Here is a 9,968-nt window from a genome sequence, read left to right as displayed (position 1 = left end):
GATGTTATTTAAAGCTATTAATTATATAAGCTGATATTGTTTTTCATATTTTTTCAGACAGTTGAATTTATTTTAATCAAATCACAATGGCTATTTTTTAAATTAAGTTAACAGAGGTTGTCAGTGGCAGAAATCTCAAAACCCCTGGGGAGACAAAACTGAAACTACCGGCATGGCTATAGACATACAGGAAAAAATGGATTTTCTTTAACATTTGGATTGTTTTCAGATCTGCCCTATATATATATTTTGTACTTTTCACTTGTGCTTTTTTCCTGTACCGAGGTGGATTTAGCCCTAGCACATGTTTAATGTGCGCTATGCTCCATGATTACATTAGTGAAGCAGCATTAAACTACCGGACTAACAGCTGTATCTTTATTTGTGTGTGTGCGTGTGTGTATGTGTGTGAGCGGAAGATACCGACAGCTACTCAGACTGGCTCATGTAATAAATAGTCCAACAAGCATTTTGTGCTATTGTCACTAAGTATAATTATGGCCTTCTCCCAGATTAGTGCACACATAATGCAAATTACTCGTTAATCGGCGTGTGTGTGTGTGTGTGTGTGTGTGTGTGTGTGTGTGTGTGTGTGTGTGTGTGTGTCTGTGTGAGTGAGTGAGAGAGAGAGGGACAGAACATTGGTGTGGTTTATGACTGCATCTACCATGTTAGTTTCCAGCGTGCACACACTGCTGAGCACCCTATCTGATGAGATTAAAGATAAATTACTCCCTCTTTATCCCCATATAAAGAAAATGAGCCTGATTACAGATAAGCCCTTCACCTAAAGATTCATGAAATGGTGAGTGAACTCTAGTAATAGACTAGTTTAACACCCATGCTTATATAGATACATATCGTGCACACACATACATGAGCTGAAACGTCTCAGTATGGTGGATAATATCCTCTGGGAACTTGATCATTCAGTATTTGCATGTACAGTGTGTTTATTCAGCTTCTTGCCTCACGAGATGAATTCATTATAAATCACTCCAGCCCAAACAAACTCATGCCCTCACAGTGCAGCTTCCATAGAGTATTGGATTTGGATCATCCTCGGCGTGGCAGTGCTTTATATTCAGAAGCTGAGAAGGCATAAACAACAACATCGTATATCAGTTTTGTTTTTTATCTATAGGCTCACAGCATCAGGGGTCAAGCTGATGTGTGTCACATATATCACCATTTTAGAGTAGGAGCTGTGATTAGATCACGCTGTTTTTAAAGCTGTGAATTTTTCAGAAGAAAGGCAGGGGAGTAGAGAAGGGAAACAGAATCCAGAGAAAGGATCATGTTCATTTTAAATGAAGTGGCTTTATCGCCGATTTTCAGTCTTCTGGTGAATCACAGCACTTAATTCTTACAATGCTCTATCGTGACACCTTGTCTGAATCTGCCTCATGATCTAGTGCTGTAAGCTACTGTATGTGCCGCCAGTAGAAATCATTAAAATTTTCAAGTAAAAACACATCTCTGAAATCCTAATAAAAAAAATATTCAGCTTAAATTTGTTGTTAGTGTCTGATATTCATGGGAGCTTTAATCTTGTGACTTATTGTTGAAAATGTCAGCTTAAACTGTAGCTAGGCGTGGCAGTGGAAATGCTTCCTGAAAGGCTAGTCCCACGCTCCCTCCAACAAAGCTGCTGCAAAGGAGATAATGAAGCAGCTTACTGTGTTTCCGTCAGTGTCGGGATGGCAGGGGCACACATCAGAAAGGAAAGGAGGGAGACGTGAAGGAAAGGAAGAGGCGTTTCTGGGGTAATGGGATGCAGTCTGGTTCTTTCCTCAGTATATTCTGTATAGAATGAAGATGTGGCCGTAGCCATGCAATGCTAAGACAAATCTGTTGTATGTTTCCAGGGAGTAAAGGGTGGAGACAGGCTCTTTTCCTCCACACACAGACTGCTGGCTCTTGTTTTCTTCTCCCAGACCTGTCAGGCAGAATAGAGTCACATCTGCTCCCCATATCTCCTTCAAGTCAGGGGGACACAGTTGGCAAAGCTACCAGCTGCTGGCCAGAATGTAAGAGTGTGTGCAGTGTGTATGTAGCAGCGTGCAGGCGTCTGTGTCTATGTGCCTGCCAGCGTTGATGGCTAGTAGTTAACCAGCACTTGTCTCAAGGGACATCATTAGGCTTTGCTCGGCAGAAACAGGGATAAAGATGGAGAGAGGAGGAGAAAAGGAAATTAGAACGACATCCACTGCTGTCTAATTCTGAAAAGAAGCTCCTACTCTCTGCCTGTGTTGGTTGCTTATGTGTGTGTGCAAGTGTATCTAGTCTAGTTTTCCTTGCTTGCTCTGTTCTGCTCTCACACCCACACAACTTATTATCGCTTTAGCAACAGATTGCGAGCTCCCATCTATGTTCTACCACCCTCCCCACCTGCATTTTCAAGTGTAGTCAAACTGAAATTTGAATGCTCTGCCCTTTTTGGAAGGAAATGCTATATAAGCTATGAAACCTCGAAATGGTTTGTTATGTTTCCCGTCCGTGGTGCACTACTGACTGGAGAATGTCATAGCCCTCCATAGCTTACAAAACACTGACACAAGTCCTGTTTTCTTTTTTCAACAAGCACACATAGTAATGGTTATGTACTAATTGCGATTTACAATATTCAACCTTTAGGTGAATCTGTTGTACGGTTAAGTTGGTGTTCCAGTTAAGGTAAGCTAAGGTAGCAAGTTGCACAAATTGCACATAAGCGGAAATTTGAAAAATGGGTGAAATATCAAAATCAAAATTGTGACAAAGTGCAATGAAATAAAAACTAATGAATCATGATGCACATGAAGCATGTGACTGAAACATACACTCAAGCTTCCGCTGAAGAGATGTAAGACATGAATCAAAAATATATTGCATCATGTTTCTACATAATTTGCACTTGTTTTAGATTTGACTGGTGCTCTTTTAAAGCAACATTACTCAGTGTTCTATGAAGTTTCCTGATGGACAGATAGCTTAACATGTTGTTAAAGTAACCGCTAACTGCGGCTAACTGGTTTTCAAGCTCCCAGTCTGGGCAGAATCAGCTGCACGACTAACTGAGCTAACTAGCTAACAGCAGCAACAGTCACAAAGTCATTTTCTTCATAAAATATTATCCAGTTTCACCAAAGTCAGTGAATAAAGTTGGTTTCGTGCAGTAATCAATGAGGCCCGTCCCCGAGAAACAGTCCGCTCCAGCTGCGTCTCTCAATTTTTTCCAACCAGTCTCAAATTGATAATATCCAAGCTACTGTAGCTGTCATATTGCGGGACAAGTGAGCGTAGAGTAGGTTGAAAAAACGATAGACAGAGATAATGTACTGAGAATACCAAGCTAACTTCTTCTTAGCTGAAAACCCATAGTTGGTGGTGTGTGATGTAGTGCTGTAAAGCGTTACGCGGGAGATCGTTCCACCCGTTCACCCAAGTGCAAGAATACACATTTGGAGCCCAGAGTGGGAATGAAAGAGGTGCCATTCTCCATTTTACACGTAAGTGTACCATTAAAATGATTTTGAAGCTGTCAAGGTAAAATCATTATTTTAATTGCATCCTGGCTAATTGTTAATAGCTCATTGCACCCTCTTGTTTAGCTAACCTTAACCTTACATTTAAATTTATTCATTTAGCTGATGCTTTTATCCAAAGCGACTTACAATTGCTAAATATGCCAGAGGCTGCACGCCTCTGGAGCAACTAGGAGTTAAGTGTCTTGCTCAGGGACATATTGGTGGATGTGTCACAGTGGGGAATTAAACCCAGGACCTTGTCTTTTTCATTGTTCCAAATGACCATGCTGTCACTTACAGCAACGGGTAGTCCTGTAACCTCAGTACTCCGTATGTTGCCTGCTTATTCAAATAATGACATGTTGTAACAAGTAATGAAATAACAGATGGGACTAAGTGTGACTAACAACCTGTGTGGCAGGTTGGGACTGAAGTGAGATTACCGTATGAGCATTTTTAAAGGCCTGCTGAAACAGGTATTGCACCAAATTACAGCAGTGTCAGTCAAAACTGAAAATTCCCTTTAAAATGTACCGCTGTTAGGTTGGTGTTTTTTTCCCACTGAACGATAACAGCATGAAGGTAGACAGAGGAGGAATCTTAAAGTCCTGTGATGAGCCATTAAAACCTGCTCTGGGACAGATGAAAAACACCAGCCAGATTTAATGGGAAACGATGCTTTCTACAGTGGAATAAAGCGCTTCTGCTTCACTGGACCCTAACTTCTACAGCACTGACCTGCCCTGCAGCACTGGACTAGAGAAAAGAAGAGGAGCAGACACAAGCAAAAGGAAAAGGCTATAAAAAAATTGCTAAAGAAAGAAGTAAATGCGAACGGGTAGAGTCAGTTTGTCCTCTTTGTAGTTCTTAACAAAGCACGCTGAGCTCTACAAAGCTTTGAGTCGGGAGTATTCAAACTTAGGGACCGTAGCAGGCTCCACTGCTCGTGTTTCATCCCTCGCATATGAGAAGGAATGAGGCTTTGTATTATAGCAGCACAGCTCAGATGAATATTACTTAAGCCCACGCACACAGACAATGCATGACCATAAATAAATAATACCCATCTCGCCATGCTCCACAGCATTAAGAAGTGCAGGAGAAAGACACTGAGAAGCCGGGGGAGAGGAGATGCAAGAGTAATAAAAAAGAAATGGATAAAAAAAGGGAGAGAGATCCAGGGAAGACAGAGAGAGAGATGAGAGCAAGGGAGGGGGAAGGTTTGCAGCTTCTGGCAAAGACTGAGAGCCATAGCATCACATTAAAGGCCAAGGCCAAAGATTCTTCAGACCGTTAATGAGATTCTGTCTCTATCTTCCACTCTCTCTCTCTCTCCTCTCTGTCCTTCTGGCTCACACATTCTCTCCTCTTACTCGTTCAGTCTTTATTTTCTGCCTGTTCTGCAGCATAATTTCTCTGACCACACTCTCCTGAGCCTGCGCTTAATCTGCTAAAACAGAACAACTATTTCATTAGCTGTGTTTTTATAATTGGGGATTGTTTTTGGGTGCTGCTACTAATTAAGTGTTTAATCATGTATTTACCTTCAAGTTTAGAGCTCTGCTCAACTTTGTAGGTTCACACTGTACCAGTGGAGGTAATGTCAAAAAACTAAAACACTTAAAACATCCCAGTTTTCACCACAATTAAAATAATAATTATAATATGCTTGTTTTCAGTGCGACCTGTCCAGGGTGTACCCTGCCTTTCGCCCGATGTCAGCTGGAATGGATGGATGTTTTCAGTGCTTAAATAGACTTTTATCGTTTTCTGTCCCGCTCATAATTACCTAAGTAAATCTGAAAACATAAACAATACACCACTCGTCTGATTCAACACTGATTTGTCAATGTGACATTATCAAGGTACGCTTGGTAGGCCGACGTCATTACCGCTAACCCACACAGGGAATTTATAGACTACCCATACAAACTCTATGAAATGTGGTGTAATTCTCAGTCATGGACCTAAACTCATTAATTTATTTATCTTTCCATCCTTCTCTTTGTATTACCCTTTGCATTTCTTGCTAATAATCACAATGCACTTTCTATTTTGTTTGTAATTTTCTGAAATGCACTTTAGACAACTGTGGTAGATAATGCACCCATGAGAGAAGCAGCATAGCAAACCAAATGGTTATACCTGCAGGGAAAGTTGAGAAAAGGTGTTTTGCTTAAGATGATGCAATTCCTCGCAAATAGCACTTTAGCATCTCTTGTGCTTGAATATTTAAGTGAATTGTTTTAGTGAAAAAACAATGAATAATGTGCTCATTTTACACAGGAAATAAAACCTAAATCACTTTGACATTTAGAACCCAAATATGTTGTTCGTATTTTCTTTTCCCTTCTCTTATTGTCTTTTGTGCTTGGCATTTAAATCACAGACCCCCAAAGGATCCCAGGTGTCTCTATGAACACTCCCCAATCAACTCAACGTTGTTGAACAGAGAAGACGATTCAGAAACCCACCCTGGTTAAGGAATTATTTTCAATTGAAGCTGGTTTCACCTCCTCCTGCAATCTATGGACTGATGGACCCTAATTTTTCATTACTACTCAGGTTCTTTGAAGAAAACACACTGCATTTCACATGGTCTCCACCCATAGCCAGTTTTGATCAATGACCCTTAATTGACCCTTGTGTGTCCTCTATTACATTGGTTAAAGGTAACCAGAGAGAGAGAGAGAAGAAACCTGAGGGGGTTAAGACCCTAGCGTTGAAAAGATAGCTGCTGTAACGCAATGAATTCCATGCACAAGTGCACCAACAAGACATGAAACTGAATCAATATGTCTCGTAGGTCGGACCTGCACCACTTAAAAACCTCTATTGATCAGTATGCCCTTTGGCCTGCATAATTCACAGTGACCCTGGTCCATTTTCCAGTGAGCCCAAAGATCTCTGCAGTGAATAAGGTTCAGACAACTGTGATAAACAAGTTTGCTGGTGGACAGAGTCTAACAGCTGCTCACGGTCATCCTTAGACTATCGGTATTATATTATTATTTCTTAATAATGAAATAGATTATTAAATGGACGGGTAATTATCAAACACAGTACAATGAGGAATTTTTAGATTACAATTCTTAAAAGTTTATCAGCAAGGTAATAAATCACAAGATAATATGAGGGTTCATCTGTCTCAGGTCATATGTGTGTTTATTGTTAGGCTTTATTTTGATAGCTGTTACCAAACGTGGTAGTGTTTAGATAGGGTCTCTAATTTCACATCACCAATTTTTGTCACCAATTTCACATCATGTAACAATCATTACATTATCACTGTTATTGAGGGTGGTACTGTGAAAAGCAATTACCTGTGCCCACACCGCACTAGCTGTAAATTTGTACACCCTACAGAGGCAATTACCATGCGTCATTATTTTGAGTTTGTGTCACGCTGAGCACACACTCCATCAGTAAACCAAAACAAAGGCTTCGGTTGGTTTGATGTATGGTGATATGGCTGTATAAAAGGAGTTGTGTGTGGTGTGTTTCTCTTTGATAGCCTGGTACATGACCAGCGCTGCCTGACAGAGACTGTTTAATTCAACTCCTACTATCATCACGGTCAACAGCGCCAGGACGCAGCCTTTCAGCACCATTACACTCACTAATGGAACTGCGTGTAATATATCCTCCCTACGCAAACCTGTCCCTCTCCCCCACACGCCGTCTCCAGCACAGAAGTATCACTCTACTCTCCCACCCTCCCTTTTGCCTGCCTCACTAAGTCTGCCACCTGCCCTCTACATGTCTCCCTGTATCCTGGTCAATCTCTCTCTGTCTCTTTGTCGGAGAAAAACGCCCACCTCGTGTATTTCCTTTCTTCCTGTGGTCTTTATCTAGCGCATCATTTCCAAGTTTAACATCAGACAATAGAGGGCTGACAAAGTGCCTGAGGTAAAACAATAAGCGCCTGGTTGGAAGTTTATCTTAAGATGCACTTCAGCTCCTCTGTAGCCTCTCAACCTGTGAGCACTTCTGTGAGAAAATGGAATAGAGCCACATTCATACCATGGCACACAAAGGCTCTATAACTTTAATGTGATTTTGAACAATGTGTAACTTTAATATCATATCACGCTAACCTTGGCAGTAAGAGTCCACTGTGTACATTTTCCATTCATGCTGCCCCCCTGTTGAATATGATTGTGGTAGATGAAAGGCATTATTTTAATTATTTTATTTAAATGTAAATTGATGTCAAGTAAAATAAAGTCTGATGTTTTCAATTAGTCCAACAGTCCTCATCATCAGTTGGCATTTGCTCAGTTGTAATCTAGCAGGAACCTCTGGGTCTGAAAAGTGAAGCCAATGCGGAAGTGCCTTTAACCCAATTCTCTTTCATGGCCAGCAGGGGGCAACTTGCTAAAAAAGAAGTCAGATTGCATTGGATATGACAAAATGACCCCACTTCTCACGTGATTTATTACCTGACCTACCCTAGCTCTTCTTCAATACAGCATGATGTTCATTTAGTAAGTTATGGTGCCATTTAGAGGATAAATAGATGATACAGCAGGGTATGCCTTAGTGCGGGGCTGCCTTGGGATTGACAAGTCGCTACTATGGCGACCTGTCAATTAGGATAGAGACAACTCATATCCACTGCTTTGTGTAAATTTAACCAGCACCGTTTAAAAAGTTTATGAGGAGTTGGCTATTAATTTTTCCAATAAGTACATTTTGTTCTATGTTTTTTTTTTTTCCCTAGCCGAAATGAACATCCCAGTTAATATCACAGTTAACATGAATTACGGATGCGCCTTGCTAAAAAAGATAGCTAGCGCCACCCTCTTGTCCAAATATCATCCCATCCTGCACCTGGTTGCAAAAAATCAATATGGCAATGACCAAAATGCCAGACTCAAGGCTTTAAAACTGTGGTCCACAAACCAATGTGTTACATCACAGTGACAACGTCCACTTCTTTTATACAGTCTATGGTTACACTGGACGTACATAGGAGGGAGTTTGTAACCCCTGCCTCTAATGGCTCACGGGACAGTATGACTTGAGCAGCTGCATCACCAGACTTATTTGCCACCTTTTTCTTTCTGTCCCTCTGAGCCATTAATGCTTTTTCCCCCTTATCCAGCCAAGTAGTTTGAACTGTACATTTTCTAATTGGAACATGCTCATCAGACACCTCTAATAAAGATTCTATAAATAACTGAAGTGCTTTTTCCACATTGTTTATTGCATACACTCTACCCCACCGTACCTGCTTTATGTCCCTCATAAAATCACTCTCACAAAAGCTTCTGAAAGATCTCTGATAGAGAACTCTTGGTCCCGCTTAAGGAAATATGCCTTTTTTAGCAAATGGTCACTGAAACCAACAGAAATTGATGCAGACTTGCACAATTCTTTAACATTAGTAAAGATGAGGTTGATACATGTTGCTGATCTCCTTCCTGCGCAGTTTATATGCACCCGTGTTGGCAAGTTCATCAGCTGAGAAAAGTTACGTATGTTAGCAGCTTCACTCAGTTTACTTTTCTTATGTTGTGAATTGTGCAGGAGGATTTTGGTGATGACGTTGAGGTAAGATGGTTTTTATCGTAAATCTGTTTCCAAGGTCAAGAATGAACTTTCAGGCTTAACTTCTGAGTTGGCATTGCACGGTCACCTGTCAGCAAGTAATCCAGCTTGAGAGACTGGTCTTGAACTGCACTACAAAAATTGTATTTCTTGATCAGTTTGAGCCGCAAGGCCAGGAGCAGCCTACTGTAGAAGAAACAAAGCCTGGATTTAGCTTTCCCAGACGGAAGTTTGTAAGATCAAGGATGATGGAGTTTAAAGCCGAGGTGGTGCTGACTGTCATTCCTGCTGCAGCTACATGTCAGCATGTTAACAGCACACAACCGTGAGCCATTGCAGAGTTAACAATCTTTGAAGGCACGCTTGATTTCAATATGCAGCTGTCATGTAGAGAGAGATTGATGATAACAAGTTCTGATTGTCCTGATAAGCTGTAGTCAAAGAGCGCTCTTGAAAAAACCAAGCTACTGTATACTGGAAATGTTGAGTTTAGCAGACAAAATGTTATACTACTTAAGGAATTGGAAAAAAAAAACATCGGACAGATCAGCTGGGCCTCTGCAGAAAACATTTTTTTTGTGTACAGGCAACAATTTCGGTAAACTGCTGTTCCATGTCAAGTTGAGCAAGTGAAACACTGTCACTTATTAATCCCTTATGAACGAAATCTGAATGAGAAATCTTATAGTGTGTAACCATCTGGGGCACATTATTAAGTTCAGAGACCGACTGAGTATATGAAACCATGTCAATCCAATTCTTGTAGAAATTATTGTTACATACATCAAAATACATGTTAAAACACAAAGCCGGTGTTATCTGTCTCTGTCTACGGCTGTATTTGAAACGCCTACTAGACTAGCAGTATGTACTGATTTGGCCATGTCTGCAGGTTGCTAAAAATAC

At 40.8% G+C, this 9,968-nt stretch overlaps 1 long non-coding RNA gene across 1 annotated transcript; it reads left to right on the top strand.

Moving 5' to 3' along the window:
- The first annotated feature begins 1,675 nt into the window (after positions 1–1,675).
- On the top strand, positions 1,676–8,225 carry LOC119908121. The gene is made up of 3 exons (XR_005445193.1): positions 1,676–1,766; positions 1,869–2,030; positions 5,899–8,225. It is a non-coding gene; the product is annotated as an uncharacterized LOC119908121 (long non-coding RNA).
- The last annotated feature ends 1,743 nt before the right edge of the window (positions 8,226–9,968 follow it).

This window comes from Micropterus salmoides, unplaced genomic scaffold, assembly GCF_014851395.1.
Source record: "Micropterus salmoides isolate LMB-PRFRI ecotype aquatic unplaced genomic scaffold, ASM1485139v1 Ms_hic_scaffold_17, whole genome shotgun sequence".
Lineage (NCBI taxonomy): Eukaryota > Metazoa > Chordata > Actinopteri > Centrarchiformes > Centrarchidae > Micropterus > Micropterus salmoides.
This window is presented reverse-complemented; position numbering and strand designations above follow the sequence as displayed.